Source organism: Pelecanus crispus, chromosome 1, assembly GCF_030463565.1.
Source record: "Pelecanus crispus isolate bPelCri1 chromosome 1, bPelCri1.pri, whole genome shotgun sequence".
NCBI classification, from domain to species: Eukaryota; Metazoa; Chordata; class Aves; order Pelecaniformes; family Pelecanidae; genus Pelecanus; species Pelecanus crispus.
Genome location: NC_134643.1, coordinates 197,881,167 through 197,906,767, shown reverse-complemented (window position 1 = coordinate 197,906,767; position 25,601 = coordinate 197,881,167).

The window sequence follows — 25,601 nt, the reverse complement described above, 5'->3', positions numbered from 1 at the left end:
AATATATACCTAATCCAAAACATTTTACATATGAAAACAAAAAGCCAAGTTAAGAAAAGAAGTATTTAGGCAGATGAAATGTAATGGATAAAACACTGTGTTAAAAAAGAGCTGTTGTTGAAACAGACAACTATATTTATACTTACAGGATGAGATGCATGGGCTACATCTATGTTAGCAAATAAAATAGGGCAGGAAGACGTGGTCATGGGGACAAAGGGGATGACACCCTTAGTATTCATATGAGTACAATCTCTTCCTCTCCCAAAGCAGAAGGTCTCATCCACTCCATCTGTTAGGAACAATCCTTGGTTTATGCTGTTTCCTGAGATGTACGCCAACACTGCTTGGGAGAGTATGAGTTGGTAGGGCCAAAGATGGGCCAGGGAGTGTGATATCCATTAACAGCACAGACATCCATGTGCAGGCATTCCTGCCCTGTTAAACTTAATATTGAAGCCATAATCAAGACCAGAGCTGGCCACCGGTGTCTGCATTGCTGTCCAGTAAAAACTGTGGGTGCAAAAGGCCTACAAGGGTAAAAGTGAAGAGAAGGTCACATGTGAGAGCTCTCTCACCAGACTGAAGTATAATGCAGATGTCTACCTCTGTGCTGGTCCTTCAGGGTTCCCTTCATAGTTAAAGAGGAACAGACATGCTGTGCCCAGGTTGTCAGATGACTCATGGTCTTGATATACCCATTTCTCTCTACAGATTGTACAGGGACTCTAGACAACTATTTCAGATGTGTATGTGTGCACCTGAAGGTAGGTGATATGACTCTGACCCCAAGAGATCAAAAATTAAAAAATGAGAAAGGGATATTTCTAATAGCTTGTTTCCAAGATATGGAAAAATCACGGTTATGGAAAAAATGTCTCTTCAGAGCTTTGTCCCATAGTAAGTGTTATTCTACATTTTACCAAAGCAAGAAACCACAATGTCAAGCAACCTTGTTCTAAAATAACCTAGTGTCCCAAAGGTATTGAGCCTTCTCCCTGCAAAAAAGAGAACCATAGCAGGCCGTGAACAGTTTCAGAGTAAATTTTTCACAAGGTAATAACAATTTTCTAAGTCCTCAGGATAAAAAAAAAAGAGCATCTGCATGATGGGTATGGAGCACAAGTTTATGTGGGTCACATTTCTGTCCATGGAGTATCTACAGATGTCTATAAAGCAAGGTCAGGTTAGGGTCTGGTGGTAAGTGGGGCTACTGGTAAAAATTACATGGTACTACCTGCTCAGCTGCAGATCTGAGTGTATATGTCACTAATAAAAAGGGACCAAAGCAGGCCTACACAAAATCAGGCCAGATATCTGCAATAATGATTTTGGTTCCCTCACTTTAGTGTCCAATGTTTGATTTTTATGGGAGTGGGAATTTTAAGGAGTCTTTGCTCATTAGCAAAAACCTGAGACATGAAACATGGAAAAATCATTGCCTGTTTCTGAAAATCTTACTTCAAAACTTTAAGTGAAATGCCTCTCTCATGTATAACAGAACTCCTGTGTTTCCACAATATGATAAAAAATCAGACCTAGCTTTCTATTTACCAATAATTTGGCTGTATTAAATATGTGGTGATACGTCTGAGCATTTTTTTGTCTCGTTTTTGTTACAGAAAAATGGAAAACTGTAATCAACAGCAAGAGATGGAAAATATTAATGTCAGCAAGAGTACAAGCTCAGCAGAAGGGGAATTTTCTACCTTCTAAATATGCAGCTAACATATTAATCACAAGGCTACGTGGCCTTTGGCCAGAATCCAAGGGTGGAAGATGCATTACTCTCACCAGCAGGGAACTCTCCACCGCCCCTGGCCATGAATGTTACAAAAAGATGCTGAGGAGTTCTAAGAGTATTAAGAGAAACATGGCTATAATAGATTTAACATACAAACATGAACATCCGTAGCGCACACCAAGTCTTAACAGCAGATATTATGGTTTACTTTGAAAAAGTGATTAAAGTATTTAATTATGTGCAGAGCATTCTTACAAAACAAAAACTATTAACTGTTGGGAACACAGTGATCTATTTTGCACACAGACAATACAAGATATGGAAAATTTCCAATAATGCTGTAGCTTTCAGTGGAGTTTGAATTTGCTTTGACTGCAAACAGTTTAAACACTGGTGCTGGAAGGCCAGGCTCTGCTCTTCTTTTAAAGAAATCTATCAGAATAAATGGAATTGCTTTGGATTTGCCCCAGATTCAGTTAAAGCAGTATCTGGTCCATAAAGTTTATTATGGTCATTTATACAAGTTAAAATGAAGCTCCAGGAAGATCTCTGCATTTTCTTTTATTTTATTATAAAATTACATGAGATTGAAAAAAGATACAGCTATGTTTTCATTAGGGACTACAGATTTTAAGAGAAAGGCTGCTCATTTGTATGTTTTAGAATTCCATGTTCAACTGCAATCAATTTTAATTTAATTGTAATTGCCTTTTAGGTTTCATTAAACAACAAAGCAAAACCAACACTGGTCTAAAAGCTCTCCAGACTTATCCTTCTACTCAGGTCAATATACATTTTCCTCCAGAGACAGCAAGGAGAGTGGGAGAAAGCCAAACCTGTGTCTCTGCAGCCCCAGAATTTCTCAGACTTTAGCTTCTGATTAAAATCCTCTGGGTCCTTGCTTGAAGTAGCCAAAGTATGCAAAGCTACTTATCACCAGCCAGTGACTTCCCTAAGCTCTTCTTTCTGCTTCTGCCCAGGGAGAGGCTTGGCAGGCCCTAGCTTCCTTAGGAGCAGACTTTCTCCTGTTCAGAAAACCAGGCACTTATAGGATACACTCTTGAATCATGCAGGGTGATGGAGGGAAGAGGAGAAGACTTTCCTACTCAGATTTGGACACTAGTCTCTCCTATTCTGTTTATTTGAGATGTCTGCCACCCAGATCTGAAGGGAGGGACAGATCTTGCCAAGCCCTTGGCCAATTGCTTCAGCTGAGGGTAATTGTTATGCATATCCTGTTAACTGCGGCATCTATCCTAGGAACTGCCTACAGGAGCATTACAGAAAATTTAGAATCAAACGTTTTAAGTATGTTGATCAGATTTGGCTCTAAAATTCTTTTGAAATGGGTCTGGATGGCACTGTGATGTGACACCATCTGGGTTTTTCTCCTGTTTGGACATAGAGTGGGTGGATGCTTTGACATTGACAAAATAAGAATGTTATTGGAGCAGTCCATGCTGACACTTCCCCAGTGAAGCCGGTGCCAAATCTCTCTAGGTGAAATCCTGGCCCTCTTGACATCAACAGGAACTTTGCCATCAACTTCAGGATGGCACACATTTTCCTTCTATCTTGAGTTAGTGTAAGCTCAAGCCTCATATCTGGAATAATCTCAGAGGACAGAACCTACAAGGAATAGATCATGATACAGCTTTTTACATGGTCTTCTGGCACAGATAAGACAGCAAGGAGCACTATTCCCTAAAAACATACAGGTGTAAAACACTTATTTGAAATAAACTTATTGTATAGTCTTTCTGCCATTCAGTTCATTGTGTGCACTAGCATGAAAACAATTGAAAACGGCCATAACTAGCTGAAATGTAAATGTTTGGCTTAAAGTCCTTTATGACATGGGGACTGGTAAGCCAACAAAACAAAACAAAAAAAGAACAAAATGCCTTTACTTGGCATGACTGCTGACAGAGTAACCTCCAAAAAAGATGAAACCAACAAATACTACAGTGTTTTCTACTTCACCAGCTACATTTTCTATTTACCTTGGCTATAGTCACTTAGCACCAATGAACTTGTGACAGAGAAACAGTGATGACTAATGGATGCTATGGCAGGTGGTATACATTTGAACTTTCCAGACATCAGGCAGTAATTCCTCACATAGAGCTGTGGAAAATGTGATAAAAAGGAAAATCTGGAAGGTCCAAAGGTCTTAGAAGAAAAACAACAAAAAACACCAAAAAATGAAGATTCATGTGGCTTTCTTTCCAGTAATAAAGCTGCAGATGTGGACTCAGAATATGTCAACAGCTAATTAGCTACATTGTGGCAGTGCAAATCATGTGCTGCAAAGTAATGAATGAGAAATCTCTTGCTGTATCATAGGCATTGTTAAAAGTACATATAGCTTGAGAAGAAAATACCAGATTTGTGTTCCTTAGTGACTCCTATTGTCATTAAGAATGCACCATTAATGCAGGCACAAAAGCAAGGAAAAAAAGACTTTAAAATGTTTAGAGGAGCATGTTCTTGTAACACCAAACCTTAGGCAGATTATTTAATTGAAATCTTTACATATCACACTTCATTTTTACACAGCACTTTTCATCCTGGAGGGCACATCCACGTGAGGACTGTAGCTGCAACACAAGCTCAACAAAAATCCTTGAAAATGTGCAAATCTAATTCCAATACAGCCAGCAAACAGAAGCATAAATTAGATTGTGAGATCCAAGGTGGTGTTCAAAGAACAAACACCTTGTAAGAGCAAAGAGTAAACATCAATAGGAGACAAATTAAGTACAAGTGAAGCAAGAAGCCCATGTAGAATCTGTGAGTCTAGTGGCTAGGAAGGAGCAACTAATTCAAAGGAGGAGATTGATGAGAATCAGGATGGTTCTCTGCCTCAATTTTAACCACCAGAACAGTGAGCAGTTCCCTGCCTCTCCTCCCTGATAGCCACGATGAAGTACTCATGAAGAAGATGACAGAAGAACAGGTGCTGGAATAAACTGAATACTTATGTGCCCCACACCACCAGGTCCAGGTGATTTACCCTTTAGGTCCCTTCTACAGATGTTCGTGCATGAAATAGCAGAGCTGCTGACTGCATTTGTCACAAACAGCAGCCACTTTTACAGGGACTGGAAAGTAGTAGGCATTGCATACACTTTAAAATTGATTCTAGAAGTAATCCAAGAAACCACAGTTAATGATTTAGATGTGGGAATTTGGTTGAGCTATCATGAAGCACAGAAGGCCATAAGCTTATGGACTTGGCTCACAATCCCTCAGTGGCAATGCAAAAGGCAGCAGCAGATCATGGTTTGCAGCTTTTCTTGACCCAAAAATAGTGTCCCAGCACTGGATAAAATAGGTATAATATAATGAATAACATAGTGCCAGAGCTTCTATTCCTACTGCTTCATGATGGAAGGATGAGAGGTCAAGGAAAATAGCAGGTAAGAAATTCAAATATGCTTCTTTGCACGTCTTCAAAAAGACTGCCCTGGGAATTTGCTGAGGCCGGGACTCCTGAGGGGATCCAGCGTACCTGAAGAGCAGGAACAGCCAGAGCAGTCCAAATTAACACCTCTGCAGCATTTGTAAGGTGTATGAAGTGTCATCCTTCAGAACTGATGGCTGATCTTGAGAGACAAGTACAAATGAGACTTATGGAGGCAGACAGTGCCCATTTGCCTCTTTCAAGGATTTAATGCCATCTGCTGAAGGCACCAAATTTTTGCCACGTCAAAGCCGGGCTAGATACTGACCAAGGGTTGGCAATGGTTGGATCCACTGCAATGCTACATCTGTGTGCCATAAACACTCAGCAGAGCCGTGGGATGCCACCTGGCATCATCTGCACTCCACATCATTCAGGTGATGGTGAGTTAAGGAAAGAATGATGGGTCACCATTTTCCTTGGGCAAGCACGTGGAATGGTCTGAAAGACCCACACACAGGGAAGTAGAGTTCAGCATATCAAACTCTATCAGATGGAGGGCTGATACAATTTATCTGTGTTTTCAAGAAGTCTAAGCACATAAAAAGCCAGTTCTAGGCCCATAAGTGAAACTGGCCAGAAGTGTACATGGGCCCTGAGTCCATGTGACCTTGAAAGCCCGTGTCCAGGCAGGTACACTCTCTTTGCTTCACTAATCCTCTCATCACCCTTTCAGTCCTCCCAGTGACAACATTCCCTTGCCCATGTTGGTCCCAGAACCATGCCTGGGTGAAGTCCAGGCAATTGCAGGCTGGCAGAAACAAAACCATGTCAAGGAGCCTGCTGACAAAGGATACAGGCAACCACATGTCAGCACCTGGGGACATGGCCTGGCCGAGTTTTTTTCATGTGTGCAGGTGGAGGGGCTTTGACCAGGTAGAGAGTTAATCTGATAAACACAGTCAAACATTTTTAGAAACATGTGTTCCCGAGGGCATAGATCAGGGATCATTTAATCTCAGCCTAAGGTAAGGACCTAAATCAGGGTCAAGCCCTTGAAAAGCCTATTTCTCTTCATGTGCATAAAAGAAAATTAGCTTGGGAGTAACATCTATAACTCAGACACTTAAAGTGACATAATCTTATTATGAAGCACCTGAATCTGACTGTATGAGTCAAAAGGTTATGATTTCCAGAATTGGCTCCAGTGCTGATTTTGCCTCTCACTATGCATTGCTTCCTCAGTTTACCTACCTGCAGCTGCAGTTAGGAAAGATTACGTCCTTCTGCAGCATTGAACCATAATAAAGATTAGTTAGTGCATGTGGCTAACAATAGTTTTGCAGAGCAAAGGGGTTATTAATCAAGTCTGATACTTAAACCAAGTCTCTCTATTGTGCTTTAACTATAGGAAAGCACACATCAAGCAAGAAAAGGTAGGGTAGCTGCAGACATGTCATCAGCAACTACCAGTACACGTTTGCTCTACAAGCCATGGCAACCATGTTATTGTGGCTGTCTCTACCCCTAATATGTGCTCTTGTTTTAGAGGTTTACATTGTCACCAGTATTGGATTGCCAAGCTCCTGCCTCTAAGTGAAGGCATTCACTCTTTTTAACCTGACCTCCCCCATCCACATACTTGTTGGCTCTTCCTAATGAACCCATCCATCTTTGCTCAGTGCCAATTCAAACATGTCAGTTCTTTGAATGGGAGGAAAGATCTTTAAAACATTTAGGAGTGATTTCAAAGCACTAGGATATCTTTGTTGAGCTAATAAATACCCAGCTAATTTTACAAAAGAAGCAGAGGAAAAGGAAATGTACATATGCACTTAGTGATGTCTCCAATTTTTTACATTTTTGGGCAGAAATGGTATTTTTTATTCTTATTTTAGTTCCAGTTAAGAATTATTCTAAAACATTTCTGGGAACTGGAAAAAGTGAGTCATCCTTGAGAGAAATTTATGGAATATTTATGTTTGGGGGGAGGCAGAAAACAGTCCTTGTGTGCCTGTTGCCACACATGGCTCGTGAGCATGAAAAAGGTGATAACATTTGGGAGGAGTGGCAGAAGCATTGCATTTTTCAAGTTGCTTGGATTTGGAGGGCATTTGCTCATGACTGTTCGCAGAATGCTACCACTTGTCCTGTGAGGATTTGCCTGCCTTTTCAGAAAAGAGCTTCAGTCAGAAAGCAGAGAAGAAATGGGCCTGGTGTAAACCGAATAAAATTTTTGGAAAAGCTTCACTGGGGAAAGGCAGAAGAAAGACAGATAGCTGCTGGTTTAGAAGCAACACAGAAAGAACACTGCACATGAAATCATTTGTAAAAGTTTTTTAGCAGCACTGGTTAAAGAAGTTTGATAAACAAAATTTGGTGTTTTGTTTTGAGCATGGATCAGTTAGCCCCAACTCTCCAGGAGTTTCAGCTTGTCCAGAAAAAGCAGAGTCGTAACTATAGTCGCCACAATGTGGATATGTACTTACATAGGTTGCTTACATTGCCAGTGAAACTTTCGTGCCAAGAATTTCCTCCTAAGAGACCTCTAATACACTGCATTATTAAAAAGACATGTTTTTCTCTGCAGGATGGCATGTTAAAGTACAAAATCTTCAACAAAATGACAAACACTAATCTAACTACCTCTTCATATAAGAGCAATCTGATGGCTCAGAAGAACATCTGATTTTTCTGTGTCTTAAAATACTGTAGGACTCTGTAAACCTTACTGATTTCTGAAGCCATAAAGAATAAAGACAATATATTAAATAATTTGTGGGCTAAAAATACATTTTTATTTTCAAGTACTTGCAGAGAGGAGGAACCTTAATGGATATATTCTTTTATCAATTCATTAGTATTATTGCTGTTGTTGTTTCTATTGCTGTTACTGCTGTGTTGTTATTCCTGCATCTATTTTAAGCCACAGTCAGGGTTGAGGTTTCACTGTAATTTGTATAAGTGATCCATAAAATCTACATAATAGATTACTGTTACTGCAATACATTAGAGTTTGCATGACGGGGGGCCCTTTTTGCAGTGAATGTTCTCTCAAAGGATTATGGAAGAGGGGCCAGGAATAAAGTGTGAGCAAGCCTTCTGCTGCCATTTCACAGCTCTGTGGCTGCGCAGTGGCCATGTGGGACAGCTTGTCGGGCAACACTTCCTTCCCAAGTTTTCCCGTCATTAAAAAGGCTGTGCTTAGTGTACACTTGTAGTAAGGTGGAAAAACAGACATCTTCTCTGCCTGCCTGGATACACACCAAGATATTAGTGCGTGGGATTTCAGTGAGAGCAGGGTCTTCTCAAGGGCTTAACTCTTTTTTGTACTGTCTGTGAAATCCCCTTTCATCAAGACACGTCTTTCAACATGGGCTGCTGCCACACGTACCTGAGTCCTGCTGTCTCAGTCTAGGCTGACACCTGGTCAGCTTGTGCTGTGGCTCCTGTTTGAAGGATGTGTGTGACTTCATTTGTGCATCGGAGCAGGGGAAAAGGAGGAATCTGCCTTGACCCAGTATGGGGTCAAGACACAGTTTGGACAGCTATGTGGAAGGGAAGGTGCTCCCAGATGCTGCAGTGTAGGCAGCGATTTCAATGCTAGTTATTCACCAAAAACATTAAGACAGATAACTTCTTCCACAAATCCATTTATTTCTTTGAAAGGCAGACCAGACCAAAGCAAAGCAAAACAAACCAAAGCAAACCACTTGGCTCTTACCTGGCTGCCAAACCTTTGGTGCCCGTGCACTGAGTGTGTTGCATTCTCCAGCGGGAAGCTGCAGAACAACAAAACTCCTTTGGGTCAGGGGGAGGCCAGGGCCATGGCAGTGTTACAGCCCCTCAGTCTCCACAACAAGAAAAACAAGGAGGGAAAAAAATAACTTGGTTCCAAAACATCATGGCTCTGATGCCAATATTTCAAATGGGAGCATATAGTAAGGCCAGTTTTATTTTGTGTATCTCTCAGCCTTAGGTCATATAAAACACCTAGTTCATATATGAGCCCCAAATCCCTCTTAATCCTCATGAACACTTCTCTGAGAAAGGTGAACAATATTTCTAGTTCCTAGGTGGAAAAGCTCTAGTATTGGAAAAGCTCTAGTATGGAGATTAATTCCTGACCACACAAATGGAGTGAGGAAAAATTAAAACTGCAGAGATTTTGCCAGCCTAACCATCTCTTTGAAGTCCAGAATCCCTAGGCTACCTACTGCCATAAATCCAAATATCTGCAGTGTTGGTTTAGCTCTCTTTAACCTCCTAAGGATGGCAAATGAATCTCCACTCCCTGTATGATGTTTCTGAATGAGAATTTGTGTCTGTTTTATCTCCAAGCTGGTGCAGAGGCCTCCATGGCAACTTCTACAGCTACCTGCTTCACCCAGATTTCCCTCCCCTCTGTGTGCATCAAAAGGCTGGCAGAAAACCCCGAGACAAACTGAAATACCCTCACTGACTTGCCAAGGCTCGAGATCAGCCCGTTCTGGAGGTGAATCCCACCTGCAGCTGCAGAGCTGCAGGCAGAGGCAGGACATGCCTTGCCGTGGCCACGCAAACCTGGGCTCACCCGACTCCAAAGCACAGTGGAGAGCACATGGTCCTCTCTGAGCACAAATCACAGAAGGAGATGTCGCTGCTTTCTTGGGTGACCAGGGACAGAAAGGAACCAGAAAAAAGGGAGAAACTACAGGAATTGTCCATAAGAGTATTTTAACAACATGCTCCTCACACAGCTTCAGCAAATTCATGTAGAAGCCGAGGACACAGATGTGTTTCCTGACAAATGCAGAGAAAATATTTAGAGCACAGCCCAGTGTCCAGCTGGTATATTGGAAATGTTTGTCAGACTTCATTGTCACATCCTTCTGGTTTCATTGTGAGGCCTTGACAATGCTGTCATTGTCTGAAATACTGCCTGTGTCCTCAAAAAAAAGAAGCCTTGAATAATGACAGTCCCTACTCCAGCCATTGTTAAAGGCATTTCATTTTTCAGACCCTCAAACACTATCCCCAGAGCAGATGCCAAAAGCTCTCTGTTCATAGGTACATCCCCACGTTCCTTTCAAGTCCTCAGCTCGCTTCTCTGTTCCCCTCTCCTCATGGGTCCTCTTCCAGTATCTTTCCCTCTTGATGTCCAGACAGTTTCTGACAGGGAAGAAATACCGGGAGATCCAGTCTGACAATGAAACTCTGCTGACCTGGGAGCACTCACCTCAACCAGCAGCACAGAAAATGTTCAGGAAAATATCCACAAATCCATTGCAGGCAATCTGGGTCATGCTGCAGGCATAGCATTCACTCTTCACAAAGATGGTATGTTGGCTCTGATCCTTACCAGACCCAGAGGCAAAGAAACATGATCAACAATGATGAAATGGAGTTAATTAAACATATCAGCTGAGGGTTGATCAGAAAGACTTGTCTTCACTTGGGAGCCAGTCACCAGCAGCCAGAACTCCATGGACCTGTTTCTTGCTTTCCCTTTTTCTCCCATGTGAATATAAACAAGTCTATAACCTTCAGCAATAAAGTTTTGCTCTGTTTGAAACCTGGCTAGACCAGACATGGGAAATAGTTGCCAGTGACACCTGAATTGCAGTGAATTCTGAGCAAAAACATGATCTGAGAAAGAGGTGACAGTGGATGGAGGGTAGGGCAAAGAATCCCAATCCTTGTATTTGCTGACAGCTGAAAAGGCAGCAGACGTCTTCATAAAACAGCTTTCCTCCTCCTGGGTTGACACACTGCTGTCGGATCCAAAGGGCACAAACACTGACTGCGTTGCCTGCCATGCTTCAGCAGGGAGAAATGTTGCAGCCTGCGTTTGGCAGGGTGATTTGCTGTCAGAGAATTTCATACCCTTGGGGTGCAATTACCAAAAGCTCTGGCGCCTGCCGCGTTCAATCTGTGTTTAGGTACAGTCGATAGGCAGGTACCTGAGGGGTACCCAGTGAGAGGCAGGAGGGCAGGATGGGGAGAGCACGCGGTGACCATCCTGCCCCACGCAGGGGGAGGAAAGCCAGCACCGGGATGTGGATGTGGTGCAAAGGCCGTGGAGCAGGCAGGGGAAACAGTGGGTCAGGTTTGGCCCAGGTGGTTGCTAAGCCTCACCAGCTGCATGGAGGACTGGGAGAAAGGGGCTCGGCAATGAACATATGCAAAAAGGCCAACCTGAAGGTAAAAGAGGAATGGGGAGCAGAACAGGGGCTGGCGACCTTCCAAGGGAAGGGGGTTTAATCTGGGGCTTTTGTTTTATTCAAAGGACTTTGATCCTCTGGTGGGAAACAGATAAGGGGACTGCAAGGTTTCCCACGGGTGCTATGCACGTGCAGTGAGTTGTCAGCCCATCCACCCCAGCTGCTGGGGGCTCAGCAGGCTTGGTCCCTGCTGCCCACCATGAGAATGCAGAGGCTGGAGCTGTGTTTGCCATAAACTGGGATATCACTGGGTTGTAACCGCAACATGAGGCTTGTCAAAGTGTCTCTATTTTAAGCTGGTCAGATACAGCTGATCCACTAAGGTCCTATCAGCTCCCTTGGCCTTTTACAGGTGTAAGAAGTCCCAGGAAGACATGAAGACAATGCAGTTTACTTTGCTGTAAAGCTACAATGACTCCTGGTTTTCTTCTACTCCCTGCAAGAGGGCCTCAGGATAAAGCTAATTCCACTCTGTCCTGTGTTCAAGTGCTCAGTTCCACTGCACACAATCCTAGGCTCATTTAAAAGCACTCAGCAAATAGCATATCAGAATATGTGTCAGACATTTTTTAATCTCAGGGTCTGAAAAATGTATGCAAAATCAAAATGAAAAAAAACCATGTAGTTCCATTTGCTTGCTTATGAAACCTCAGTGGAATATTTTTCTCTGCGGTCTATGCATAGAAAAAACATAGGAACAGCTGACGACCTTTTTTTTAGACTTCCTTTACTGAAAAAATCCTGCACTGATGAGTGATGTTACTAAATATAAAAGCGGATCTCTACAGTGGCCACATTAACAGATTGCTAAGTATTATGAGGCAAAAGTGTCTGTGCAGAGCTGCAAAGAGCGGAAAATAATGAAAACTTTGGAATCAGATAGAGGTGACCAGCGGGACCATGAGTCAGTAGTCACAGTACATGGAGTCAGAGCCAGCACAATCTGGATGAACCAAAACAAACACTGCAGTATTTTTGGAAGGGGAAGGCTGGCAAGCATAGCTTTACCTGGGCAAGACGAAATGCAGCAGATGGGAAGATCCTGAGGGGGAGAGAAACTCAAAGGTGGGAAATTAAGCCTCATGGTCTTTGGCAGTCAACCAGGAAGTTAAGAAAACTCAATTGAAACTGTACAACAGCAGTGGCTTCCCCCTACACATGCATGCTCTGAAGTCATGCCCCAAGCCAATGCAGCACTGTGCAGAGACGCAAGGGACCAGACTCAATGGACCAGTAGCTGCGTGCTGCTCACAGAACTTGCTGGGAGCCATGGCGGGCAACCATCCCTCTCCTCCTTGGCATTGGAAATCTTCCTACGAGGAGCTATGCTCACTGTGATACAATGAGGAAGTCAGAGTCCGCAAATGAGAGTCACGGGAGACACTTTTGTTTTTTCCAAGACTTAGACCATCCACCCAAGCTGCCAGCAGTTAGGCAGAATGTTCCTTGCACAGCTGACTCTGGTTGCTTGCAGGGCAAAGCTGTTGGTTGAGAGGGGACAGTTTTGTCTTACAGCTTCTGGAAGGGATAGAAGTGAGTGAATGGCTATTTCTACTATTGGCCATTATCTCAGCAGGCTTCCTCAGTAAAGATAGGCTGAGATCTACCGTGAAAGCTTACCTCTGTTGAGAACAGAGAGGGGAGAGTTACAGAAGTTGGGGAGCCATGAGAGTTCAGGGATGAGCAAAACAGAAATGAGCAGGGAAGGTACCTGAGTCAGATATCTAAAACCAGGGATATCTGAAGATAGGGGTGTCTAAATCAGGGATACCCACATATCTAAAACTTCCCTTGCCTGGGAAGGGAAGATGTGCAGAGCAGTGTCCATTGCACCCTGGTGGGCATCCAAAACATCCAAGGAGATAGTCAGCTTTGCCCAGTGTGGCTTTGCCTAGAGAAATGGCAATGGTATTGAAAGCGAACAGTCACCAGAGTCACCAGGATGGACTCCCTGCTCCCCTGCATCCACCTTGCATCAGTTTCCTCCCCTTGCTGTGATTTGAGGACAAGAAACTCATTCAAAATTACTGTGGAGAGCAAATGAAGAAAAGGGTAGAACAAACTGACTGAGGGAAGGAAAGTTATTAGCATGCAAATCAATGTAGATAAGTCAGGGGCCAAGGGGAATCTGAGTTTAATTCATTTAACAGAGTGGAGATGTGAGGATCAGATCTGACAAGAATTTTAACGGAGAGATAATGCCTATGTGAGTGTTACGTGTGTTTGTGTGCTTCAAAATGGCAACAGGGGACAGTGAAAGAATATATATGCTTGTGGGCTATAACATGTGCTAAAATGACTTTTCTCAACACCTCTGAGTGCCCCCTCCTGCACATGCATGCACTCTGCCAGCCCATCCAGCACCTGAATTCACATCATTGGAAAATTACCTAGCAGATTTTTTAGGAGGAAGGTTTACTGTAACTACTTGCAGTTAAGAGCACTTAAGCTGCATTTATTTGCCAGGTAGCATTGACTTCCTGATTTTTATGTGAAAGAGTTTTTATTTCAAAGGCAAGCCATAAAAGTAGATTCCCCAGTCTCTTTTCTCAGCAGCCCAAGCAATACAGCACTCCAAATCTGTCATAGACTGAGGTGGGGATATTTTTTCTGAAAACCTGTTGTTAAAATATTGGCAGCACAAGGCTGTTTTAACATCACTGATTCCAAACAAAAGGAGACACAGACATGAGGAGATTAAAAGACTAAAAACAGAAGCGTATTTTGACTTTCCAGAGAATACAAGATATGCAAGAGTTGTGTTTGTGGAGGATTGGCAGGATGAAGATTTGCCAAACTGGGAGCAGCTGTCATAGCAACCACATCCAGGCAGAGAACTGGTGTCAAGTTGGATGTCACCTGAAAGGAAATTTCCCCACTCAGAGGAACACTGTTACAGAAGGAAAACTTTTGAAGCTGTTGGCTAAGGCACCTTCATAAAACCCGCAAGATGCAGGTGAAGGAGTCCCTATCAGAAGGCAGTGACGCTTCATGGGAAGGGCAATGATTTGAGAAGAAAACCTGGCTCAGAGGCCTGGTTCTGCCTTTGGCTTGCACAGGCAGCTCTCGGCAAGATTACATGAATGCCTGCTTCACTTTCCTTGTTTCTCAAATGGGGAGAACCATTCACCGCTTTTGCAAAGGCCATTGAGACCCACCAGTGAAAAAATCCTGTGTATGCTGACATGAGCACCAGGAAAGATGTTCAAGTTGCATTAATGACTTCTGGTTTTCTAGCGGGTGTATACAGAGACATATATTCAGCGGACCCCTTTACCTCCCTTGTGGGGTGGCTTTTGCACAGCCCCACAGAGTAGCAATGCTAAGAGCTGCTCAGCAGTGACTGCAAAGTAGGTTGCCTTGCTGCACATCCTCTGTTCTCTGTTTAATGGTGTAGGGCATTTCTAAAGCCTCAGCAGAGCTGCTTTCAGCATGGACTGCCTGGGCTAAGTGAGACAGCAGGAAAGCCATGAGCTGGACACCACTACCCAGCACCCATCTGCACCAAACCCACCGGAGTCCTATGCGCTGGAAGAGAGCAGGGCAGAGGCTAGGTGGCTGTGATGACACATGCTGTAGTGAAGCTTTCCTCATGGCATGAGAGGCTGGCATCATGCTAACCAAGTGGGGGACAGCACCCACTGGGCACGCCTGGCTACCCTGGAACCAAAACCAGCCCCAAATCAGCCTGCCTCCCTAGCTCCAGCCATGCAAGATCTCACGTTTGTGCATGTTGCCTTGGTTGGGCTTGTAGTGGTGTGTAGATCCTGACAGTGCTGAGGGCTGCATCAGCCGGTGCTCACAGATTCATCTTCAACTTGCATGCTGTGGTCCTCTTTCAATGCCAAACAAGAAATATTTATCTGAACGGTGCTTTGTCCAGGCTAGCGTATCTCACTTCTCAGAGTGCACATGCCTGAGGCCATGAGTCGCTGTTCAGAGATGTCTTGGTATTGTTCATTTAGTGCCTTTAATTTAGCATAGCTGAGTGTATAAGACATATTATTATGAGAAATCTGGTTGCTTCCCTTTAAGTTCAGCCCTTTCATATTGAGAACAAAAATGATGTCATTGTGCTGAACTGTAGGATGCTAAAAGTAAGTGGGTACTTTGTCACCAGCAGTACCACTGTGGAAGGCAGTCCAATTTTCTTCTTGCCTCCCTCAGGTTGCTCCTCCACTGCTAAAGCTCCCCAGTGTGTCCCTTCATCATGTTCTGCTATTTTTAGATGCTACTTCTCCACAGGCAGTTGATCCACAAATCAAACAAAGCTATGGAATCTCCCAGTGTTATGGAGATTTTTGGAGGTTTAGTCCTGAACTGAGATCAGACAACATACGAGAATTCTTTGGCTTTTTTTCATTAGGCATGTCTCACAAGAGGGAGCCCATGCTGTGCCCATAATCCAAAGACTCCTTAAGAAACCTCAAGTTCTGTCAGGTCCCGGAAAAGAAACATCCTCAGACCTAAGGAATAATAATGCCATGGGGCCCATCATCCTAAAGGCAGCTCTCATATTCTATGCGAAAATCGTAGGTTTCTACCGGTTCTGGTTTTAATATCAGTGAAGTCAACAGCTATATCCTTGAAAAGCAGTAGCATGTTTAACATGTTTGTGGCAATTTTCTGTTTCCCTTGTATTAATTTTCAATACAGCAGTGCACTAGTAAGAAGCCAAGAGATACAATGGAACACTGACAATGTGGGAAAGTCATTACTATATCCTTCAGCTACTTGAGGTGACATTGTTTTCCTACAAAACAAATTGCTTATCACAGACTCCATTACTCAGGAGACAGTAAACAGTTTCCACAATGCATGCCTCTTAGGCACTAAAAGGATCTTCAGGACATTTGTCAGCCTCACTTGATTTTTTGGGGGAACCTTTTTTATGCAAATAAGTCTAACTTCATGGAATATACCGAGTAACATAGATGTGTTTCTTCTTCCTTTTTTAACCCATTAAGAAAACATAGGTGCCTGTAGATACTGGTGTGGATTCAGACAATTGAATTAGTAAGGAGATTGGTGAGGGGTAAACAGGTGCAAAGCTAGAGGTAAGTAGACTGGAAAAAAATAGTGCTAATATGGAAAAAGTTACCTCCTTATTTGGAGGATGACATCTTTTTGCTGTGTCCTGAAGATCAGCTGGTTCTCAGGGCAGTTAGGGTGGCAGTCAGGGTCCAAGTCTATTGCCTTGGCAGCTTAGCTGCTGGCACTGTCAGAAATGCTGTCCAAGACGTGCAGAAAAGTTCTCAATCACTTCTTTTTATTTGCTCATCTCATAGATGCCATGGTTCAATGGTCTACAGTCATCAGGTGCCAGGCACTTGGTCTCTCTTCAAGCCCACAATGTAAAGGAGAAAAAGATCTCTAATTTACCACTGTTCCTGAGATCTCTCCCCATCCACAGTGTTACAGCTGGTTAAAGCATCATCACAAGGTCAGCAGGAGGGAGCAATACCTGTGCTGCCTAAAACACCGGGCAGCTTAAAACCACCTGCCCCAGAAGCTGAGTTGTGAATTGCTGTATATCTCAAGAAATGCGTTTAAGGACTGTCAGCGCCTTCAGTCTGCATTGCTATGAAAGGAAATAAATGTTCAGATTGACTGAAATGGCTCCAAGCAGCTAAGAACATTTTATAATTTTGCTGAAGGCAGCTCTGAATGGTCCTGCTGTCTTAGCGGCAATGAAAAAGGAATAGCATGCTTTGCTGCTAAGTACATTTAGTTCTTGACTGTTGAAATCATCTGCCTGAATGAGGCTCAGGCAGCAATGTTTCCTAATTATGAAGGCCAGTGAAGTACCCTGCACTGAGTGCTGCATTCACAGGAGTTTTACTGTGGCTCCCAAAGGAAACTGCATATGAACTAGACGGCTGAGTCTTTTGTGAAAAGCATTTGCCTATGTCAAAAATACAGCCATGAAATATCCATGTATGGAGTGAGAGTATTTGCACCAGTGAATACAATGGCTTCCACCAGGAAGAGAAATATCTTGTAGGAGCAGAATTGGGGGAGGAGAGAAGGCAGAAGCCTGAGTCTTAATAAACATTTAATTAGACCTCAATATTGCTAATATTGGATAAGCTGGAGACAAAACCATCTCCATTACCTGGAACAGAAGTTATTGCAAAACTGAGCAGCAACCATCTTATGCTTATGTACATAAGTCTTCTGATGCAGTGTTGGGAATTTCAATACCAATTATTTTCATTCAGGTGTGTTATCAATAATGCTTAAAAAACAGTTTTCAGCTTATCTTATTTGCAGACCCTTATCATTTTTTCAGCAGTTTCTGTCTAGTCATCTGTTAGGTCTCTCTGATTGCTTGTTTGATAGCTGCAAGTTAGGCATAGCTACACCGCAGGCCGCAGGTCACACAAGATCGGCTCCTGAAAAGGTACGCTTCAGAGATCTGACAGCATTAGCTAAAATCTCTTTCAGAGCCCCCTTGAGAGACAGACTGGCCCAGAATGCTGCCCTATAATTTGCGTTACTTGATGTTAACAGTATGAGCAGGCATAACAACCTACAGAAGAGCCATGAAACTGCTCACCAGTACGTGACAAAATCAGAGTCACTCTTCAGACAGAGGTGAATACCACTTCTACATGTTGACAACAAATGCAGATTGCTTAATATTTCATTACAGATCTAAACATTTAATGTGTTTCCTCTTTGAAATGTCCCTGCACGTCTGGGCATGGCTGGCTTTATTTTCTACATGCTGCTGCATTGTAAAAAGGCAACTTCTTCCCTCTTACCACAGACAGGTCTGTCACCCGCAGTGTGACTTCTAGTATTGTTGCCCTCGGGACCTGAAAAAAAATAAAGGTATTAGTGATGACGACTGATACATTAGTGTTGTTGAATGGTGTGCAAGAGAGTGGGATGTAACAACAACTTTGAAAATGAAAGGACTTGCTCCAGTGTACTGTGGCATCTTTTGCTAATGGATTATCCTGAAACAAAGTACTCTGATCAGTTAGTGAGAAACAGCTTCAAACCTTCCAGAAGTGACAGCCATGCTCTGCAGCAGCAAGTTGTAGCAAAGGGCTGGAAAGCGTGATGTGGAGAATGGCAGAGACGCCCCGCTCACAGCAGGCTTTTCAGAAGAGGCAGTGTCAGGCACTTCCCGGGGTGGCTGTAAGGCACACAGTCTTGCTGAAGTCAACATGCAGGAGCAGGGTGAAACAGTTTCTGTGCAAAAGGAGTTCTGATTTTAGCCAGAGAGAGGTAGGTGCAGTAATGCACTCAGTCTTTTTAATTCCTGTGTGCACCATAATTAGGTATTAATGCCAGAAGTGGAGAAAACAAATGATATGTTGACAGCTACTTGAAAACAAATAATCTCCCACTGTAGTTCTTAATACAGCCACTGAGCTTCCGGCAAGAAGTATTTTATCCTTTCAAATGTATTGTCCTAATTATAGCTTGCATTTTAGCTGAGATTTCCTTTCTCTATTTCCCTACCAAAAGATGCTACCATTCAGTAAAAGAAAGTCTTTTACTAACCCTTACTCTTGCTGTGAAGTGGAGTTACTTTACTTTAGAATAGGACCCAGGGGCCTTACTGATAAATTGGGAAATATTTGTCTCAGGTGCTGTACAAACAGAAAGCTTACTGACACTTTCAGAGGTATAACATGGAGAAGAATAACCCAAATGCTTCATATGGAGAGTTACTGAGCCACAGTAAGTCATAGGTGCGGAGCATCTACTACCAGCCTGTAGTGGGGTCCTCATTAAATCCCCCAGTGTATGGCTAGGTTTCTACTTTCTGTTTCTTGTCCTTTCTATTTGGCAGTAGAAAGAGTCCCTTCGGACCTACCCAGCCTGGTAATATCAGCTAAGAACTGCAGCCTTACATCATATAACAGATTTTACTTTATATCCTTTGAAACGTTCATTATGTTAGTTAATCCACTTTTCATTTTCTTCCTCTGGAACAGGCAAGATAAGGACGTGCAGCTGTTTTGCTTTGCAAAAAAGGTGCTTTATTATCCAAATACGGCAGCTTGTTTGTCTACAAAATCAACACAAAACATTATTTTTTTAAAAGTTTCTGATCTTTGAAGACATAACTCTTAAATAAGTACTAATTGCCAATATTACGTGCCACATAGATTTTGCATTTGTAGGACCTTGTTTCATTTAATTCTTAAATGACAAGGAACATTTAGATAAGTACAAACCCAAGAAAGATATAGGATTTTTTTTGCTTATGAAATGTGTGTGTGTGTGTGTGTATATTTTTGCCATAGGAGAAAAGATGGACAGTTTACTGGAACATAATAAAAAGCCAGATATAGAATAGTTATGGCATTTTGCCCATTGAATCTGTGCCTGAGTTAAGCCAGTGGACTATTTACCATTGGCTCCTATAGTTTTGGGATCAGGGTCATGGAGTTTGGTCCAAGCCCATTGAAGTGACTGGAATCTTTAACAGAAACCAAAGTATTCACATGAACTGCTTGCTTTCCCTTTAGCAGCTACCACGCTTTCAAAAGCCCAAGGTTTTGAAAAATGGCCACATCTGGCAGAGGTTTAGGGAACAGGAAAAAATTATTGGGCGAAGGGGCAGAGGAATTTGTACAAAACCACCCACTCAGAAGTCCTGTGTAGGAAGCTGCCATCCATTACTTGATGAAACACTCAGTTCTTTGGTGACGAGCTGGAGCAAAAGTGTTTTGCAGCATGACTGTCTACACAGCCCAACGACATTTATTTATTAAGTGTACTTAAATATTGGTTTTGCTGGCCGGTGTGAAGAGAGTCAAAGTTACCTATAGCTCCTGGAGAATGAAAAGAGGATGAAGAAGACATTCTTGTATGCAGAGCAGGGCGGCATGTAGTTTTGAAAAGCACATGGAGCACCTTGGCCGTTGCCGTTGTCTATACCCTCTGGTCCTGGAGCTGAGGCTTGCTGCAAGGGTCTCACACACCAGGGCTGCTGCAGGAGCTGTACACAAGCATTTCCCTCTGCCCCAGGTGGGACTGCATCTGAGGGGGACAAGCAAGATGGGAGCACTCTTTGTCTTTGATGTGTTCTCTTGGGAACTCAGGCAGTGGCCTCCATGCATGTCCTATAAGAAAAATGTCTGGAAAGTTACCTGGGTGGTTACAGACTCACAGACTCACTCCTCGGGCTGCTAAGTCTTGCAGCAGACAGGAGCTAACAGCTCTTTCCATGGTGACAGCAAATTTTCCTCCCATCCCCATGGATAATGTGAGGCAGCAGCTTTCTGCCTGCTAATGTAGACCTGCATTTGAGTTAGGCTTCAGGTGAGAGGTGGTTTTTCTGTGCTCTAGCATTGCTTTACCATTCCCACTCTGACAAGCCAAACTTGTTTATAACCACTGGGGTCAAAATCATGCTTGAGGCATGTTTGGAGATGATCATACTTCTAGTGATGCCCAGTATGGTCCACAGTGCCTGTTGAGGAGATATTTGAGGGCCACAAGATATCCATGTGTGATGGAGGATGCTTAAAGCATAGTAACATAGTTTATTTTCTTTTAGGCAACCAGGAAAGCAGGCAACAACATGCTGGGCCCTGGTGATGTAGATATGTATAATGAAGTTGTGCCATATGTTCCTTTCAGATTATCATTTTCCTTGTGATGGTTTAATTTAATATGCTTGGCATAACATAGAATATCCCTAACATACTGACATTCTTAGCAGATACTTCTAGCAGACTAAATGGTCATAAAATTGTCCATGAAAGTAGTCAGAGCCTGTCTTTACTTGGCTAAAATATGCATATAAATATCAATGAACATTCTGTTTCTTGATGAGGAATATGAAAAAAGTCGACTTATTTATATTTAATGTAATAACCATCTTTCCTGCCACTAAAAGTACTGAACTTGAAACTGTTTCAAAATTTTCCTCATTTTCTCTGATCCATCATTATTTAAATCATAATAATAATAAAAACACTTAGCACTTACTCAAAAGCATATATTTAAAAGCCTGTCTGCTTACGGGATTACACTAAAATGTCACTTCTAAAAAAAGATATCTAATTTCACCATTGTCTCTCTGAAAGGTTAAGTATGTAGAGCAGAATTAATGCTTATGGTGATGTACAGATTATCCGTCTTGTCATTCAGTTTGAATTTTTTCATAGACTATTTCAAACTCTAGAATGACAGATAAATTGCAGTTGCAACTGATTTCTGAATTTTCTATCAAAAAAAAGGAAATAGAGGGGTTAAACCACCTTAGGAGCTATCTAACTCTCATGGCAAAACATTTTTAAAGGTTTTTTTTCATAGACATATATTTGTATTTTTGGGGAGGGAGCAAACTCTAGAGCATGTAGTGAAAATTTGAGTCATTTGTTAACTGTAAGTCTTGAAAAGTAATGATTTTTTTTAATAGAAAGAGCATAATGCCCTCTCAAACTCCAGAGAGGGCCTTCACATGCCTCATATTTATGCAGAAAAGCTTCTTCCTGACTTAATGCTTGAATGACAGAATTTGCATTTTCCCTCTCACAGAATACTGTGTTAGTGCTCAGGACAAGAGTCTTGGCACTGTATACTATGCTGCATCGGCAAAGTAAATCCCCAGCTGTCTGGGGTTTGGATGGGAGAATTTCCTACTCAAAATGAGTTCTCCTGAAGTCATTCCCAAAGACCAAACTTATGTAAATAAAGTATTGCACCAAGTTCTTCCACCTCCATTTGCCTCACTAGAACTTATTTATGAAGTAAATTTCCAACTCCCAGAGCTCAATTTTCTTCCTACCCTTAATTTTTCTAGATTTGTTGATGACCATTTTTTCTGTATTTAGCCATGCAAAGCAAAAGTTAAGTAGACAAAGGCAACACCTTATTTCCACTGGTAGCCCCGTATGACCGCATTTCAGTGACTGGGGGCAGTCAGCATGCATTTATCAAGAACAAACTGTGCCTGGCCCACCCGGTGGCCTTCCATGGTAAAATGACTGATTTGTGATTGAGGGAAGTGCAGTGGTTGTCATTTTTCATGTATTTTAGCAAGGCTTTTGACACAGGCTCCCACAGTTTTTTTGTACCCAGGCTGGGACATTATGGTCTGGATGGTAGGCAACCGGATGGCTAAAGGCCTGGTTGGATGACGAGGCTCAGAGGGTCATGGTTCCTGGTCAGACCCTACTGGGATGCTTGTGGTAAGTGGGGTATCACAGGTCTGTCCTGGAACCTGTCCTGTTTAATGGCTTTATCAGTGACCTGGGAGAGGTGGAGCAGTGTGCTCTCATCAAGTTTGCTGATGACACCAAGTTGGGGGGGGGACACAAGTCAATATACTAAGGGGTAGGGCTGCCATTCAGAGGGACTGAGACAGGCTGGAGGAACAGGATGACAGAGAACCTTATGAAATTCAAAAGAACAAATGGCAAGTTCTGTACCCGTGAAGGAAGAAGCCCCTGCAGTGACATAGGCTGGGGGCTGCCTGGCTGGGGAGTAGCTCTGCGGAAAGGACCTGGAGGCCTGGAGACAGCAAGCTGCACAGCAGCCAGCAGCATGACCTGGCAGCAATGATGGGCAACAGCCTCCTGGGCTGCATTGACAGGAGCAGAGCCAGTATATGGAAGCAACTGATTGTCCTCTAATCAGCACTTGTTAGACCACATGTGCATACCACATCCAGTTTTGGGCCCCCTGGTCTAAGAAAGGCATCAACAAACAGCAGCTGGTTCAGCAGAAGTCACCAAGTTGTCCGGCGGCTGGAACACTGGTACTGTGCAGGGAGGCCAAGGGTCGGGGCTTATTCAGCCTGCTGAAAAGAGGGCTTGTAGGAGGGGACGATAACCCAATAGCAGCCACCCGGTACCTATGGGGAGGTGACAGAAAATGGAGATGAGCTCTTCTCAGTGATTCTTAGTGGGAGAATGAGAGACAGTGGTCATTAGTTGAAACAAGAGATCAGTTTTAAGGAAAGCTGTTTCCCCATGAGGACAGTCAGGCTGCCCAGAGATGCTGTGCATCTCCATCTTTGGAGGTTTTCAAGGCCAGATGAGATAAAGCCCCGAGCAACCTGTTGTGGCCTCATAACTGACCCTGCCTTGGACAGGAGGCTGGACTACACACCTCCTGAGGTCCCTTCCCACCTGAATTATCCTGTGGTCCTAAGATAGCTTCTGATAATGAACAGTAGTCTGTGACCATACAGTTTGCTTCTATATAGCTCCTGTATTGGTTAGGAGTGACAGATGAAACTTGCCGCTCACAGAGTACTTTTTGGAAGCGGACTGCGACTTCTGACATCTGTGTTGCCAGAGAGCTCCAGAATACAGGGTGATCTGGACTTAGGAAGTGTCTAATCACCAAAAGAGTGTGATTTTGGAATAAATTTCCCAATGTAGTTGTAGGGGGAAAACACTTAAATATAGAGGTTGATAAATTTGTGAACAGGATTATGTGATATGATTGGCAGAAATGGCAGGGACAGAATTCAGTGACCTAGGAGCTTGTGCAAGCTTCCGTCTTTTGTTTTCACAAATGCAAGGCAAAGCTCCTCATCTTCAAGAGTAAATAAATGGGAAATTGAACATAGTAAATATTATAAATATTTCATTGACAGTTCATACTGTGAAAGTGAAAGCAATCTTTTGCCCAGTTCGAACTTATTGGTTTGTAGCTGTGAGTCTTGATAACCGTGATAATAAATGGTACTTATATTCTAGTGCAAAATGGATATCAGAACCAAAATGCACAAATACGGACAAAGTTAATTAAGCTGTGATTGGTTTATTCATATCACAGCAGCTGAAGGCTATATGATAAACAGCTACAAAGCAGGTGCAGCATATATCATTGGCTTGATTATTCAAAATTGGCATTTTAATCAATTCCAAATTAAAAAAAGGAGATTGTATACAAATTCAAAGAAAGTCAGTCATGCTATAATTGTATTGTAGCGTAACAAAAACTTAATTTTCTTTATGAAGTAATTGTGTAGTTCCAGTTTGTCATGATAAATCAAGCCTGAATCTGAGCACAGAAAATCTAAAAAAAGTCAAAATGTCCTCCATGATGCATAGGCCAGGATATAATCTAGAGAGGGTCAAATTTAGAATAATAACACTTCTATTTTTATAGCCAAGTCACTGAAACTTTGTATAGCAAACTGCAGTTTCAGTGGAAGGAAAGGCACGTTTCTGCAGTTGCACACTGTGCAAAGGCAGCATTTTTCTATTGCAAATACCTACCAAAGATCTTACTGGACCCAGGGGAACCACAGCCAAAGTTGTTTATATCTCATTCAGTTTTAACAAAGCAGCAGTCCACAACCCTAACAGGTATATTCAAACTTACTGTGAGGGGATATGGAATGCCACTGACCTCCCGCAGCAGGTTTGGGTACGGTCCTGAGCGCTTCACGAGAACGGACGAAGCCTGAAACCTGGAAGCAGGAGGGAAGAGCTGCATGTCCCACTGCTGCTGGTGCCACTGAAAGAGCATGCAGGGAGGCAAGCCCCGACGGCATGCTTGGTTGGCTTCTCAGCAGAAGTGCAGTCAGATGCGATAGAGCTATTATGGGCTAATCTGGGAGGGGTAAGGTACAATTTTGTTTTCACTGCACAGCACCATAAAGTGAATAAATAGTGCTTAGCCTATAATGAAACTTGATCAAATTCAGTTCAGCAATACCAGGACTGTAAGCTGACGTTGGTATTTCCATGCACCTCCAAAAAGCTGCCCAGTGTAATGTACAAAGCAACTGCACAACTTCAGAGTTGCAACAGCTCAGGTGTTATTAACCAGCAGAATCGCAACTAGAACACAGACGGTAACTTAGAAATATATATGACAGAAATATCACATTGGGAAAACAGAAGCAGAAAAACAAATTTGAAAGGGAATAACATCAGTTAATGTCATGATTGAAAACCCCTTACAAGTTCCCACGCTCTAAGTTCACATTGTTTTTCTTAAAGAAAATAAAAGATTGGTTTTGAGTTTTGCATGTACAGTGCCAGTGCTTTGTGCAGCGTATACTGCCTGGTAGGCATTTCATCAGTGTCGATGCTATTAAGAAAGTAAGGGCTTGTTTCAGTCACCTAAACAGGGATATGCAGTGCTGTGTGAGACGCTGAGTCTGCAGCAGCCAGGCCAGAATGGGGAAGGTCTGCCTGAAGTCCTGCAGAACACCTCACAGCATCAGGCAAAAATGTGGGATATCCTAGAATGCCTCCAGCGCCAATAGATGTCTCTTCTCAGGCAACGTAACCGAACCCTAAATGTACAT